The following is a 17,727-nucleotide window of genomic DNA, read 5'->3' as shown; positions in this document are numbered from 1 at the left end:
AGACCGGGACATGAACCCGCGTCCCCTGCATCAGCAGGTGGACTCTCAACCACTGCGCCACCAGGGAAGCCCTCTCTGTGTCTTTAAATGGGAGTAATAATAAGACTGATCTCATAGAGTTTATTTTAGGATTAAATACTTGAGTGTGACCGACACATTTGGAAGAGCACCTACCCACTCTAAATACACAATAAATAGTACGTATTATTTTTAATGTCAACATTATCATGTAAATCTAGATAGTTAGTGATCTCTATTTTATCTAAACCCAAGAGTTATTTAAAAGTATTTTTATACTTTTTTTATGATTGAGGGATATTCTGTCAATTTTTTAAATTATATCTTTATGATCATTTAATTTGACATGTACGTTATCAACTTTTTGAATATGTTTCTGAGTCTCCTCTTAAACAGACAATTTTTGTTAATGTAATATATCACAAATGGTTAAAAGAAATTTGTATTGTATTTTGAGGATATGCTGAGGCATACATCCTGTTGCTTAATACCTAGCTCACATAATGGGGAAGATAAAATGTAAGAGGTTTTAGAAAAGGTATAGACTAATCACTGCAGAGTTTCTTTGGCTTCAACTAGCTTGAGGCACCGTTCACATATTTCCTGTATGTGTCCTTAGCTGAGGCTTATCTCTTAAATTTTATTGGTTTTCTAACTTTAAGGAACTGGTCATAACTTCTGGTCCAGTTAGAGAGCCTATTTTTATTGGGTTAGTTTATTTCCTTGCTAGTTACATTTTATATTGTTTCTAGATATTTGAATGAATAGAAGAATGAAGTGTGTGCTCAGCTCACTATCTTAAAACAGAAGTTACAGTATGTATTACTTAAATGCAATACATTGAGATCAAAATTAAAGCAAAAAAAAAAAAAAGCCAAAGATTTGTGAGGTATGCCAGATAAAAAAAAGAATGAAAGGTTAATAATACTAATAATAAGGGAATTTGAATTAAAATATTAAATAAAACATTGTGGGTATATTTTTACCTTGCTGATGTTATTATACATATTTCAACTGTCCTAAAATTATTTTCTCCAAATTAAAAAGCACCCAACAAATAGAGGGGGAAATGTTAGAAATATGAGGAGAAGGTGACAGAAACGTTTATATTGACAGACATCTCAGAGTCTGAGAGATTGTGTTGGTTAAAAAATAGAATATAAAGTATTTGAGATAATGACTTATAAAATAGCTTTCGTGTATATTTATTAAACTTTGAGTTTTACAAAATTGATGTTATGTCTTTGCAAGCCTTCACTGAATAATTGTGAAAGTTGATCATACATACTCCCACAAAAAATACATTTGAAAAAGCAAATTTGCACAGCCAATAATATTGGACCAAACTAAAAAATAAAACTTATTTATAATAAATATTTAATACCAGCTACTGATGACAAAAGTTTCTGTCTCTCCACAAATGCCAACTGGTATAAATTTTTAAAGTATGGAACAAAAGAGTTTACTATATTATTATTATTACATTATTTTATTTGATTGCATGTAGTTTTTAAAATCAATCTGACAAGAAGTTTATGCTTTTTTTTCTTTTTTTATTTATCTGTTTATTTATAATTAAATGCTATCTAATTTGCCAAAGTGCAACCACTGATTATTTTACTTGTTGCCTCAGGAACCAAATGTGGAAACCTGAGTTAGTACAGGATTTTATAGTTAGTCTGGTAACGTATTTGTTTAACCTGTAGTTCAACACGTTGCACCATTGCCCAGTTAGCCTACTCTGTCTTCCTGTAAGATAGGTCAGAAATCACAGTCATTAGTGGGTTTTTAATCCTATTTATCAGCTCCTCTCTAGAGCGTGCTTGATTCCATCACTATTAGTTGTCATTAGTTTCATGTGCTGTTCTAAAGAACTCCCTTACATATGTATTTGTGGCCACTTTAACAGAAAATTGAGGAATATCTGATATTTCCCCTTACTTTGTCATCATCCAGAGCAACCATAATCCAGAACAGCAATCCAGAGCATAATCCAGGTTGACCAGTAAAGAAGCAGCCCAGCATGCACAGCAGTTAAACATACAGACTCTAGAGTCAGGGTGAATAAACTGAATATGAATGCTGGTTCCCTAACTTACAAACTGCTAGTATTGGGGAAAGTTACCTAAACTTATAAAGATCCAGAGATTCAAGTATAAATTGCAAAGAAAACCAGTATCTCCCTGGTAGTATTAGTGTATAGATTACACAAGTTAATACACACAAAATTGCTAATGCAGTGACTAACATATAATAAAATTCAATAGCACAGGGAGCTCAGCTCGGTGCTCTGTGATGACCTAGATGGGTGAGATGGGAATGGGAAGGGAGGTCCAAAAGGGAGGGGATATAGGTGTACATACAGCTGATTCACTTCTTTGTACAGCAGAAACTATCACAACATTGTAAAGCAATTATACTCCAATTAAAAAATAAATTCCATGTAGTCAATTGATAAAAAAAAGCTTAGCTAATATCATTGTTAGTTACATTTAGCAGTCAGGAGTCATATCAGATTCAAGTACTTTCTGAGTAATAATATCCTCATAGGCTCTTTTACATTCAGTATAGATAAATGAATATATCAGTTTATCTTTTACTGCAATGTATCTTTTATTTTTTACTGAGAGGAGTAAAATAGGGAGTTGTATTTTTTAAAGTAGAAGTTGCTGCTTATAATTCTTATAATTGGATCCCCACAGTCAGACTTTCTCATTTATGCTTCTTTCTTTTTCTAACATTTTTAATCAGAGCATTTCCTATGCCTCTTTTGAGTTCAGGCTCCATTTCTGAAAATCTAAGAAAAAAAAGAAAGTTTTCACAGTGCTAATCCCCCTTTTAAATAGCATGTATATCATAAACTTCTGTGAGTATGTTTGTGGGTGGAATGTTTGTTTGCATTTGTGTCTGTAAAAATATTAGGTTAGATTATTAGATATCTTAGGTGTGGGGTGCTTGTAAGATTAAAATACTTGAAAATGTTAATACTTGCCTGACTAAACCAATATTTTTAAACTGAATTGTCAGTTTATATTTTAACAACTAAATCATCTGTTCATACAAATAACCGTGTTTGTTGGTTTATTTTAAAGAAATATGCTATTTCATTAAAAAATTAGCCGATTTCATGCATATTTTAGTTATCACACAGAATCATTCTCTGTGTATAAACTGATGCTGACTGCAAATGGTTAATGCTTTATAGTTCTCGGTAGTAGAACCCAGTCTGATTCATGTCTATTGCATTTGCTAATGCTCTAATTGTCACATTGGTAGGAGATTTTCGTCTATTTATTTTTCACAGGTGCAACCAGTTGTTGGGTTTTCAAGGCATATTATACATTTAGCTAAAAATAAAAGTGATATTATAATATGTATTCACTAAATAGTTTAAAAACTAAGATTAAAAGATAATAACGTAAGAGACAAAGTACCAAACTATTATTGGGAAATAATATAGGATAATTTTTGCACAGTTAACCAAAATAAGTTCACAGAAACATATATTGTTATATTTGGGTGAAATCAGTCAGGGTTCAATCAGAGAAGCAGAACCGCTAGGAGATAATAGATGACTGTTATTTCTGTGCCTGGTGCTGAAGCCCCGGAGTCTGTGAGGGATGCAGTTCGGTAAAGAAAATGGATATGAAGTGGGGAAAATAAGGACAAACTGGAGCCTCTGAGGCTTAACGGGAAAGCACAAGGTCATACCAAAAACCTCATTCATCTCTGACCACTTCTAAGTCTCCCACTTTGAAGACTTTGATGAGGACGGTGTTCTGCAGGGGAAGTTAGCACCCTTCATCTCAGATAAACACACCCCCAGGCCAGGCGTTAGAGAAGCTGAAGCAAAAATGTGGCAGGAATGGTAGGCCTGCTGTATTTGTTTTCCAGAGCTACCCTAACCTAGTATCAATACCACAAACTAGGTGGCTTAAAACAACAGAAATCTATTATCTCCCAGTTCTGGAGACCAAGAGTCCAAAATTGAGGTGTCAGCAGGAACGCCTTCTGGAGGCTCTAGGGAAGGAATCTTGTTTCTTCCAGCTTCTCTGGTATTCCTTGGTTTGTAGCTGTGTCACTCCAATCTCTGCTGCTATCTTTGTGTGTCCTTCTTCCCTGATGTCTTAGGACAACAGCATTATTGAATAGAACCCACCCTAACTCAGTATGACCTCTTCGTAATTTGATTATATATGACCTATTTCCAAATAGGTCACATTCACAAATACCAGGGGTTAGGACTTTTTTGGGGGATGCAATTCAATCCACACACCTGGCGTCTCCTGACACAGAGGAAATAGAACAACACCATGTGTGTTAGAACAGTGCCTCTAATCTCCAGAATATAAAGGAATAGAACTGATTATCCATTCCCTCCATTGAAATTTTGTCTAAAATGTCTCTTTTGGCTCATGCCAACTCAACTGTGCATGCTCTCTCCATTGATCTGCAATTCCATCTCTGTCATCCATCCATGGTTTATAAATATATGGGTCTGGTTGGAACTGCAAATACACGGAAGTACTACGTTTCATTTCAGTTCCTTACTCTGCCAAGTTCTAAGCAGCTTTCCGTGAGAATTGCTGGTGGCAGTCGTTCTGGGTCCTTTACTCTGAAGGTTTAGGTTTTAGGAATCCCAGCTTAGTATGGAGTGTGTCCTTTTAGAGTCCTCACTTTGGAAGGCCCAAAGCCTCAACTTCTGTTCCCTACAGCACTCAAGGCCATGTTAATGGAAGTTTTGCCTATCCATGGATTGGTAAATAACAAGGGCAAAAGTGGCTTCAATATTCTACTCACCTCTCAAAGTTCTTAATTTTCCTACATTGATTTACTTCCTGCTGGGTCTTTTATGGTTAAAATGATTTTAAAATATCTTAGGTCTATTTTGATATTTTTAGCAGAGTGTTTCCTGCAAATAATCTAGCCAATCATTTTCCTAGAAATAGGAGTCCCAATCTTTTTCTTATACTAGACAGAATGATTTTAATGTTTATATGAATGGATAAATGTTTTAAAAAATTGTTAATGATGTCTTGATAAAGAAAAAATGAATAAGACCAACCCATTAAAATGAGTAAAGGATATGAATGGGAAACTCACAATTAAGGAATCACAAAGGGCTAATAAACATATGCAAAGGAAAGCCTAGATAATTCAGTGATGTATAATAGGTTCTATGAGCAAGGCTCATCTCGACTTGAAGTAGGACACATAAGGGAAACACAGAGCCAGACCCTCTGTTCAGTGATGTCTTCCTGAGAGGATATTTAAGCTGCTTTTTAGCATTTTTATCAACTCATAAATTAACGATTTACGTGCCACATGTTTAAACATTACATTTCTTATTTTCCTGTTTTTCCATGTCTCTTTGCCTTTAAAACTCTTGTTCATACAGCACAAAACTTTTTCCTTCAGGTCATTTCACAACCACCTCATTTTGCATCTGCATTTCCGAAGTAAGATATGAAAGCACAATCCATATATGCTAGTGATTGTAAAATGATCATCAATAACTTGTTTCTAGAAAATAATCTATATGACTTAACAGCTTTTTTATCCAGTAATGGAAAAGTTATAAAATAGCCAGGGAAAGATTTTAATTTCTCTTCCTGGAATATATAGGAATGGATTAAACTGACTTATGAACTAAATTAGTATATTTGGGTACAGTTCAAAGCAAATTGTTATACTGACTTTCATGTAAGATTTCCATGTGCTAGCAAACTATTTTTAAGGCTTTTCTCAATTTCTTTTCAAACTGAAATCAACTTCAAGGAGGATATACACAATTCAAATATCACATAATTTAAATAAGGGCCTACCAAAATTTTGTTATCTAGGGTTACAACATTTTGGGGTCTACCAATAGTCTCATTATTCACATATCATTATGCCAGTCCCATTTCAAAGGAGATTTAGAAAAATTCCAATAAAGGACTGATGGCTTTATTTACCTTTTTTTTGAGAAAATGAGAATCAGGGTTATTTTTATTTTATTTTATTTTATTTTACAACTTTATTGGCGTATAATTGCTTCACAATAGTGTATTAGTTTCTGCTTTATAACAAAGTGAATCAGTTATACATATACATCTGTTCCCATATCCCTTCCCTCTTGCGTCTCCCTCCCTCCCACCCTCCCTATCCCACCCCTCCAGGCAGTCACAAAGCACCGAGCTGATCTCCCTGTGCTATGCTTAGTTGCCTCACGGCATATGAGATCTTAGTTCCCCAACCAGGGATTGAACCCTCGTCCCTTGCATTGGAAGGCGGATTCTTGACCACTGGACCACCAGGGAAGTCCCTATTTACTTTTAAATCTTTTTCTTTGTTTTTTAAAGAGACTGATTTTATTTTGTTTTTCCATCAACCCATTTACAATTAAGCAAAATCAATATTACTTTTTATTCCTCATTACTTACCAGGAGAAAATATTTTTCTCTCTGGGCCTTTCTTTCTCCATTTGTAAAACGAAGAGTTTCCAATGGATCTCTCAAACTTTAGATTTAGAATTTGAAGCTACTAAAATATAATGATTTAAATGAAGAAAATTAGTATTCAGTTGTTTACTACTTCCATCCCCTATATTCTTAACAGCTATTAATAATCACGCCATGTAATCACCTTCTTCCAGCCACCAATTATTTCCATTGTCCTTAGCATTCAGACACACTAATTACATTCCTTGAGTAACAAATACACAAGCACAAATCATCTTGGTGGCAAGTTGGATGCTCATTTAAAGATTTTTATCACTTCAACTTGGAATTCCATAACATAAAGACGGTGATAATCAAAAAGTTGATTTGGCCAATCAGTTATTTGTGATATATAATTTCTAAAAATACCTTAGAAAGCAGCAAAACAAATTGAAGGATTATTTTTGTTGTTGTTGCTCCTGTGTATAGGAATTTCTATTGATGGTGAATTTATGTTTTTATATAATTGAATTAAAACTAAAGTCCAGGAAAACTGTAAATGTGCAAGTAAAAAAGTTGTCATAAATACTCAAGCAGTTATTTTCACCAAAGAACAGTTATGGGTTGAAATTATCTCAGCAGTACACCTTCTGAGTATAAAATATATTTTATAGTATGCATTTTAACAATAGATATTTTCACTACAACTCTAGCACTATACAGGGCAGAAAAACAACCCAAAAAGAGAAGGTGCATGAAAAAGAAGGAGATATCTAGTCTCCTGGTAAACAGAAACAATAGAAAAATTTCAATATCAGGTCTAACAACACTTACAGCCTACAAGAAGCAACTAAGGTATAAGTAAATGAATGAGTGGCCAGGAGTTAACGATGATGATGAAAATGACATGGACTCCCACTCAGTAGTAAGAAAGAGAGAATACAGAACCTTGGGATACATAGGTACAGGGCAAGAGCACAGGAGAGGAAGGACTCAGTACCAAGTAGCACAGTTTGATCCCACTCTCCACTATAAATCCCAGCTCTGTGGTGAAAAATCATAAGTCTAATTTATTCCCAGGGCTTGCTCAAGTATGAAACAGACAGTGAAGGAGTGTGTCTTTAAGGGTAGAATGCCCAACACCACTTGCCATGCTGATTTAAGAAGCAGCAGATTTAAGAAATACAATTCCATTACATCACAATAAAGATTAACAAAACATGGTAAACACAGAGCATTGCAATTCCACAATCCCGGTCAAATAATTTCAATAAATGTCATGTAAACCTGTTTGTTTGGGGCCAAAAGGAATGGGGAGTTTTGACTCTATCAGCCACTCTTCTCTGATAGTCCTTTCCTCCTTTTGAGGCCTCCGACTTTAAAATATTACAAGTATTAGAACGTGTTTTTGCTGCAGAAAAACAGAAAACCTCAATTAAAACTGAGTTAACTAAAATGAAATGCATTACTGCCCTTAAAAGTAAGCCCAGAAGTTTGGCAGTTTCCAGGCACTGTATGCCAGGGCTCTGGCTCTGCTATTCTGCAGTTCTCGTTGCTCTGCTCTCCCACATGTTGACTGATTCTCAAACCCACAGCAAGTACCTGCATGAGGTCAAAAGTTACATTCAGGACTTCCGGGGAAGATGGCGGAAGAGTAAGATGCGGAGATCACCTTCCTCCCCACAGATACACCACAAATACATCTACACGTGGAAAATCTCCTACAGAACACCTACTGAAGGCTGGCAGAACACCTCAGACCTCCAAAAAGGCAAGAAACTCCCCACGTACCTGGGTAGGGAAAAAGAAAAAATAAAAAACAGAGAGGATAGGGACAGGACCTGCACCAGTGGGAGGGAGCCGTGAAGGAGGAAAGGTTTCCACACACTAGGAGCCCCTTCACGGCCGGAGACTGCGCGTGGCGGAGGGGGGAAGCTTCGGAGCCACGGAGGAGACCGCAGCCACAGGGGTACGGAGGGCAAAGCAGAGAGATTCCCACACAGAGGACCGGTGCCGACCGCCACTCACCAGCCCGAGAGGCTTGTCTGCTCTGCCGCCGGGGCGGACGGGGCTGGGAGCTGAGGCTCGGGCTTCGGTCGGATTGCAGGGAGAGGACTGGGGCTGCCGGCGTGAACACAGCCTGAAGGGGTTAGTGTGCCACGGCCGGCCGGGAGGGAGTCCAGGGAAAAGTCTGGACCTGCTGAAGAGGCAAGAGACTATTTCTTCCCTCTTTGTTTCCTGGTGCGTGAGGAGAGGGGATTAAGAGCGCTGCTTAAAGGAGGCTCCAGAGACGGGCGTGGGACGCTGGGGCTGCTGCTGCCGCCGCCAAGAGGCCTGTGTGCGAGCGCAGGTCACTGTCCACGCCCCCCTTCCGGGGAGCCTGTGCAGCCCGCCACTGCCAGGATCCCGGGATCCAGGGACGGTTTCCCTGGGAGAACACACGGTGCGCCTCGGGCTGGTGCAACGTCACGCTGGCCTCTGCCGCCGCAGGCTCAGCCCACACTCCGTGCCCCACCCCGCCGCCCCACCCCCCCACGGCCTGAGTGAGCCAGAGTCCCCAAAGCTGCCGCTCCTTTAACCCTGTCCTGTCTGAGCGAAGAACAGACGCCCTCCAGCGACCTAAATGCAGAGGCAGGGCCAAATCCAAAGCTGAGACGTGGGAGCTGTGAGAACAAAGAAGAGAAAGGGAAATCTCTCCCAGCAGCCTCAGAAGCAGTGGATTAAAGCTCCACAATCAACTTGATGTACCCTGCATCTGTGGAATACATGAATAGACAACGAATCATCCTAAATTGAGGAGCCGTGTGGATGAAAGGTTCTTGGTGCTGCAGCCAGGAGTCAGTGCTGTGCCTCTGAGGTGGGAGAGCTAACTTCAGGACACTGGTCCACAAGAGACCTCCCAGCTCCACATAATATCAAATGGCGAAAATCTTCCAGAGATCTCCATCTCAACACCAGCACCCAGCTTCACTCAACAACCATCAAGCTAGAGTGCTGGACACCCTATGCCAAACAACTAGCAAGACAGGAACACAATGCCTCCCATTAGCAGAGAGGCTGCCTAAAATCATAAAAAGTCCACAAACACCCCAAAACACACCACCAGACGTGGACCTGCCCACCAGAAAGACAAGAGCCAGCCTCATCCACCAGAACAGAGGCAATAGTCCTCTCCACCAGGAAGCCTACACAACCCACTGAACCAACCTTAGCCACTGGGGACAGACACCAAAAACAACAGAAACTATGAACCTGCAGCCTGCAAAAAGGAGACCCCAAACACAGTAAGATAAGCAAAATGAGAAGACAGAAAAACACACAGCAGGTGAAGGAGCAAGATAAAAACCCACCAGACCTAACAAATGAAGAGGAAATGGGCAGTCTACCTGAAAAAGAATTCAGAATAATGATAGTAAAGATGATCCAAAATCTTGGAAATAGAATAGACAAAAATGCAAGAAACAGTTAACAAGGACCTAGAAGAACTAAAGATGAAACAAGCAACGATGAACAACACAATAAATGAAATTAAAAATACTCTAGATGGGATCAATAGCAGGATAACTGAGGCAGAAGAACGGAAAAGTGATGTGGAAGATAAAATAGTGGAAATAACTACTGCAGAGCAGAAGAAAGAAAAAAGAATGAAGAGAACTGAGGACAGTCTCAGAGACCTCTGGGAAACATTAAACGCACCAACATTCGAATTATAGGGGTTCCAGAAGAAGAAGAGAAAAAGAAAGGGACTGAGAAAATATTTGAAGAGATTATAGTTGAAAACTTCCCTAATTTGGGAAAGGAAATAGTTAATCAAGTCCTGGAGGCACAGAAAGTCCCATACAGAATAAATCCAAGGAGAAATACGCCAAGACACATATAAATCAAACTGTCAAAAATTAAATACAAAGAAAACATATTAAAAGCAGCAAGGGAAAAGCAACAAATAACACACAAGGGAATCCCCATAAGGTGAACAGCTGATCTTTCAGCAGAAACTCTACAAGCCAGAAGGGACTGGCAGGATATATTTAAAGTGATGAAGGAGAAAAACCTGCAACGAAGATTACCCAGCAAAGGTCTCATTCAGATTTGATGGAGAAATTAAAACGTTTACAGACAAGCAAAGCTGAGAGAGTTCAGCACCACCAAACCAGCTTTACAACAAATGCTAAAGGAATTTCTCTAGGCAAGAAACACAACAGAAGGAAAAGACCTACAATAAAGAACCCAAAACAATTAAGAAAATGGGAATAGGAACATACATATCAATAATTACCTTAAATGTAAATGGACTAAATGCTCCCACCAAAAGACACAGATTCACTGAATGGATACAAAAACAAAACCCATATATATGCTGTCTACAAGAGACCCACTTCAGACCTAGAGATACATACAGACTGAAAGTAAGGGGATGGAAAAAGATATTCCATGCAAATGGAAATCAAAAGAAAGCTGGAGTAGCAATTCTCATATCAGACAAAATAGACTTTAAAATAAAGACTACTAGAAGAGACAAAGAACGACACTACATAATGATCAAGGGATAAATCCAAGAAGAAGATATAACAATTGTAAATATTTATGCACCCAACATAGGAGCACCTCAATATATAAGGCAAATACTAACAGCCATAAAAGGGGAAATCGACAGTAACACATTCATACTAGGGGACTTTAACACCCCACTTTCACCAATGGGCAGATCATCCAAAATGAAAATAAATAAGGAAACACAAGCTTTAAATGATACATTAAACAAGATGGACTTAATTGATATTTATAGGACATTCCATCCAAAAAGAACAGAATACACATTTTTCTCAAGTGCTGATGGAACATTCTCCAGGATAGATCATATCTTGGGTCACAAATCAAGCCTTGGTAAATTTAAGAAAATTGAAATTGTATCAAGTATCTTTTCCGACCACAATGCTATGAGACTAGATATCAGTTACAGGAAAAGATCTATAAAAAATACAAACACATGGAGGCTAAACAATACACTACTTAATAACGAAGTGATCACTGAAGAAATCAAAGAGGAAATTAAAAAAATACCTAGAAACAAATGACAATGGAGACATGACAACCCAAAATCTATGGGATGCAGCAAAAGCAGTTCTAAGAGGGAAGTTTATAGCAATACAATCCCACCTTAAGAAACAGGAAACATCTCAAATAAACAACCTAACCTTGCACCTAAAGCAATTAGAGAAAGAAGAACAAAAACACCCCAAAGTTAGCAGAAGGAAAGAAATCATAAAAATTCGATCAGAAATAAATGAAAAAGAAATGAAGGAAATGATAGCAAAGATCAATAAAACTAAAAGCTGGTTCTTTGAGAAGATAAACAAAATAGACAAACCATTAGCCAGACTCATCAAGAAAAAAAGGGAGAAGACTCAAATCAATAGAATTAGAAATGAAAAAGGAGAAGTAACAACTGACACTGCAGAAATACAAAAGATCATGAGAGATTACTACAAGCAACTCTATGCCAATAAAATGGACAACCTGGAAGAAATGGACAAATTCTTAGAAATGCACACCCTGCCAAGACTGAATCAGGAAGAAATAGAAAATATGAACAGACCAATCACAAGCACTGAAATTGAAACTGTGGTAAAAAATCTTCCAACAAACAAAAGCCCAGGACCAGATGGCTTCACAGGCGAATTCTATCAAACATTTAGAGAAGAGCTAACACCTATCCTTCTCAAACTCTTCCAAAATATAGCAGAGGGAGGAACACTCCCAAACTCATTCTACGAGGCCACCATCACCCTGATACCAAAACCACACAAGGATGTCACAAAGAAAGAAAACTACAGGCCAATATCACTGATGAACATAGATGCAAAAATCCTCAACCAAATACTAGCAAACAGAATCCAACAGCACATTAAAAGGATCATACACCATGATCAAGTGGGGTTTATTCCAGGAATGCAAGGATTCTTCAATATACGGAAATCAATCAACGTGATACATCATATTAACAAATTGAAGGACAAAAACCATATGATCATCTCAATAGATGCAGAGAAAGCTTTCGACAAAATTCAACACCCATTTATGATAAAAACCCTGCAGAAAGTAGGCATAGAGGGAACTTTCCTCAACATAATAAAGGCCATATATGACAAACCCACAGCCAACATCGTCCTCAATGGTGAAAAACTGAAACCATTTCCACTAAGATCAGGAACAAGACAAGGTTGCCCACTCTCACCACTCTTATTCAACATAGTTTTGGAAGTTTTAGCCACAGCAATCAGAGAAGAAAAGGAAATAAAAGGAATCCAAATCGGAAAAGAAGAAGTAAAGCTGTCACTGTTTGCAGATGACATGATACTATACATAGAGAATCCTAACGATGCTACCAGAAAACTACTAGAGCTAATCAATGAATTTGGTAAAGTAGCAGGATACAAAATTAATGCACAGAAATCTCTGGCATTCCTATATACTAATGATGAAAAATCTGAAAGTGAAATCAAGAAAACACTCCCATTTACCATTGCAACAAAAAGAATAAAATATCTAGGAATAAACCTACCTAAGGAAACAAAAGACCTGTATGCAAAAAAATTATACTGATGAAAGAAATTAAAGATGATACAAATAGATGGAGAGATATACCATGTTCTTGGATTGGAAGAATCAACATTGTGAAAATGATCCTACCCAAAGCAATCTACAGATTCAATGCAATCCCTATCAAACTACCACTGGCATGTTTCACAGAACTAGAACCAAAAAGTTCAGAATTTGTATGGAAACACAAAAGACCCCGAATAGCCAAAGCAATCTTGAGAACGAAAAATGGAGCTGGAGGAATCAGGCTCCCTGACTTCAGACTATACTACAAAGCTACAGTAATCAAGACAGTGTGGTACTGGCACAAAAACAGAAAGATAGATCAATGGAACAGGATAGAAAGCCCAGAGATAAACCCACGGACATATGGTCACCTTATCTTTGATAAAGGAGGCAGGAATGTACAGTGGAGAAAGGACAGCCTCTTCAATAAGTGGTGCTGGGAAAACTGGACAGCGACATGTAGAATATGAGATTAGATCACTCCCTAACACCATACACAAAAATAAGCTCAAAATGGATTAAAGACCTAAATGTAAGGCCAGAAACTATCAAACTCTTAGAGGAAAACATAGGCAGAACACTCTATGACATAAATCACACAAGATCCTTTTTGACCCACCTCCTAGAGAAATGGAAATAAAGACAAAAATAAACACATGGGACCCAATGAAACTTAAAAGCTTTTGCACAGCAAAGGAAACCATAAACAAGACCAGAAGACAACCCTCAGAATGGGAGAAAGTATTTGCAAATGAAGCAACTGACAAAGGATTAATCTCCAAAATTTATAAGCAGCTCATGCAGCTCAGTAACAAAAAAACAAACAACCCAATCCAAAAATGGGCAGAAGACCTAAATAGACATTTCTCCACAGAAGATATACAGCCTGCCAACAAACACATGAAAGAATGCTCAACATCTTTAATCATTAGAGAAATGCAAATCAAACTACAATGAGATATCATCTCACACCAGTCAGAACGGCCATCATCAAAAAATCTAGAAACAATAAATGCTGGAGAGGGCGTGGAAAAAAGGGAACACTCTTGCACTGCTGGTGGGAATGTGAATTTGTACAGCCACTATGGCGAACAGTATGGAGGTTCCTTAAAAAACTACAAATAGAACTACCATACGACCCAGCAATCCCACTACTGGGCATATACCCTGAGAAAACCATAATTCAAAAAGAGTCATGTACCAAAATGTTCACTGCAGCCCTATTTACAATAGCCCAGAGATGGAAACAACCTAAGTGTCCATCATTGGATGAATGGATAAAGAAGATGTTGCACATATTTACAATGGAATATTACTCAGCCATAAAAAGAAACGAAATTGAGCTATTTGTAATGAGGTGGATAGACCTGGAGTCTGTCATATAGAATGAAGTAAGTCAGAAAGAGAAAGACAAATACCGTATGCCAACACATATATATGGAGTTTAAGAAGAAAAAAATGTCATGAAGAACCTAGGGGTAAGACAGGAATAAAGACACAGACCTACTAGAGAATGGACTTGAGGATATGGGGAGGGGGAAGGGTAAGCTGCGACAAAGCGAGAGGCATGGACATATATACACTACCAAACGTAAGGTAGATAGCTAGTGGGAAGCAGCCGCATAGCACAGGGAGATCAAGTCGGTGCTTTGTGACAGCCTGGAGGGGTGGTATAGGGAGGGTGGGAGGGATATGCAAGGGGGGGGGATATGGGAACATATGTATGTGTATAACTGATTCACTTTGTTATAAAGCAGAAACTAACACACCATTGTTAAGCAATTATACTCCAATAAAGATGTAAAAAAATGTATCTTTCCCATCTATGTTTATATATCTATAATACATATGTAATATATATTCATAAAGTATTGTATATGCAAGTGCATGTTTAAAATTTAAGTAAATGTTATTGAGCTCCAAATCACACACACACACACACAAAAGCTACATTCAAACTCCTAAGCATACAGTATCCTTATATTTCTATGATTCTTTCTCAGAAGTTGGGATTTTTATTTTTAACAAAAGCTACCCAGTATGCTTCTCTTCACATCTTATTCTCCAGACTTGACTTTATCCTTTAACACAATTCCTAGCAAGAAGAGTAGATTACGGGGCTTCCCTGGTGGCGCAGTGGTTGAGAGTCTGCCTGCTAATGCAGGGGACGCGGGTTCGAGCCCTGGTATGGGAAGATCCCACATGCCACGGAGCAACTGGCATGTGGGAGCCACAACTACTGAGCCTGTGCATCTGGAGCCTGTGCTCCGCAACAGGAGAGGCCACAACACTGAGAGGCCTGCACACTGCGATGAAGAGTGGACCCCACTCGCCACAACTGGAGAAAGCCCTCACACAGAAACGAAGACCCAACACAGCCAAAGATAATAAATAAAATGTGACACCTTTATAAAAAAAAAAAAAAGAATAGATTAGATGGATTATTTCAAATAGAAGTTGCATAGTTAATCATAATGACCACTACTATATATACAATGATGTGACCTTAACTGTAAAAGGAAGTTGACTTGAAATCAGCCAGCTGAAAGATCAAGCTTAAATGACAGACTTTGTTGGTTGATGAGCAAAAACACTTGCATGACCCTTTTCTGAAACAACTTTTATCTATGGCATTCTCTTCTATCAGCTTAGAACCCTCTTCCACCTGCTCTTTGTAATCCTCAATTCTTATAGTCTGAGTGTAAGCTTGAATTATATCCTCCTCAAAGGAGATCTACATTTATAGGTTTCTCTCCTGCCTCAACACTCTGTCAAAGCATCTTTTTTATTTCCTTCATAGCACTTACTATACTTTTAAATTATATATTTATTTGCTTACTTTTTTAGTCTTTATTTTCCCAAGCAGGTTCCAACTTCTATGGGAACAGAAACCATGTCCATTTTGTTAATCACTGTGGAATAATGTATACCCTGTGTATAGCACATAGTAGGCACTAACTGGACATGTGTTGAAAGAAAGGATTAAGTATATCTGAATACAAAAAGTCCATAACATGAACATTTCCATATTAGAGATTTAATATATTACAGAAAGACATTTCAAATAATCAGGTTATGGTGAATTTTTATGGTATTGGGACAAATAGTCATCACTTAGAGGGAAAAACTTGTCTCATAAAACATATATATATATATATTATGTAGATTCAATATCTAACCTTTAAAAAATACTGTAAAAGATAAGGACTAGAAGAAAACAAAAGACAGTCTTTCATTCATATATTAGAAAGTGAATAAAAATTTTCTAAGCAAGCCATGAAACCCACAAGTTATAAAAGATTGATAGATTCGATTACATAAAAACCTAAATCATGTATACAATGAAAAACATAATAAAAAGTGAGGCTCAATTTGCAGTACTTTTTATCCTACATTAACTAAGATCTTATCAAGGGTCTAATATTTTACTCTGCTTCCAAGCAAACAAGTTAGCCCACATGTTTCATGGATAATGGGAGAGGACACATAATTCCTGGATGAGAAATGTAAAACAGTTTATTACTCACAGAGGCAGCAACAAGCAGTACATCAGAAGTTTGGCTCCAATTCTCCAAGCCCCAATTCCCACAGGTAACATGAGGAAGGCCATAGCCACCTAAACATACAGTGATGACATTACAGGAGAGGAACTCTGAATTTAGGGAACCCGTTTTATAAACGGCAGTAAATATGCCTGCCCTTTCTTCCAAAAGAAGACACTATCTTTTTTTCTCCAGGACTATAAGCAAATCTACCCTTTGCTATGAAGAAAGTCTATTTCTCTCTTCCAAGGCTGTTGACTATATAAATACCCTTGAAATAGTAGTCCAGAACACAGGGCAATCAATGCCTCAACCACAAAACATGCAGAAATGCGAGAGACCCTTGGAGAATGGTCTCCAATATTTATTTATTCTAAACCAATCCTTCCACTAAACACAAATCCAATTCCTTCTCAGTTATTTGAGGACTTCTTCCTTCTCTCTCCTACATCAATAATTTTTCACTATACTATGTCCCTTTGGCACATAATTGCATTGTTTTGTTTTTTGGGGGTTTTTTTTTGCGGTATGCGGGCCTCTCACTGTTGTGGCCTCTTCCGTTGCGGAGCACAGGCTCCGGACGCGCAGGCCCAGCGGCCACGGCTCACGGGCCCAGCCGCTCCGCGGCATGTGGGATCCTCCCGGACCAGGGCACGAACCCGTGTCCCCTGCATCGGCAGGCGGACTCTCAACCACTGCACCACCAGGGAAGCCCTGCATTGTTTTTTTTTACTCCAGTTTCCATCCCATTTCTCTGTACATCCATGCACCAAAACTACCCTTTGCATCTCATACTCTATCCTCATTTGTTCTTACATATACTCCAGTAAGGTTTTTATCTCACAGAATTCCACTGAAACTGCCCTTGCGAAGATCACCAATGACTAGGATGATCATTTAATTTATTTTCTAAACTATGACACTTAAAAATGAAAGAAACATTATTATTAATTAAACCAAGACAACAGGTACAAACTGGGAATGTCACAGGAACAATAGGATGCACAGTCACCCTACCAAGATTCTTCATGCAATTAAATCCAATGGCCAATTCAATTTTTATCTTCCTTGACAAATTAGCAGTATCTGACACCATAGATCATAGAGTTTCATCACTTGTTTTTCTGGATGCCACATTC

The sequence above is a fragment of the Mesoplodon mirus genome (assembly GCF_964341445.2).
Source record: "Mesoplodon mirus genome assembly, chromosome: 11".
NCBI lineage: Eukaryota > Metazoa > Chordata > Mammalia > Artiodactyla > Ziphiidae > Mesoplodon > Mesoplodon mirus.
This window is presented reverse-complemented; position numbering follows the sequence as displayed.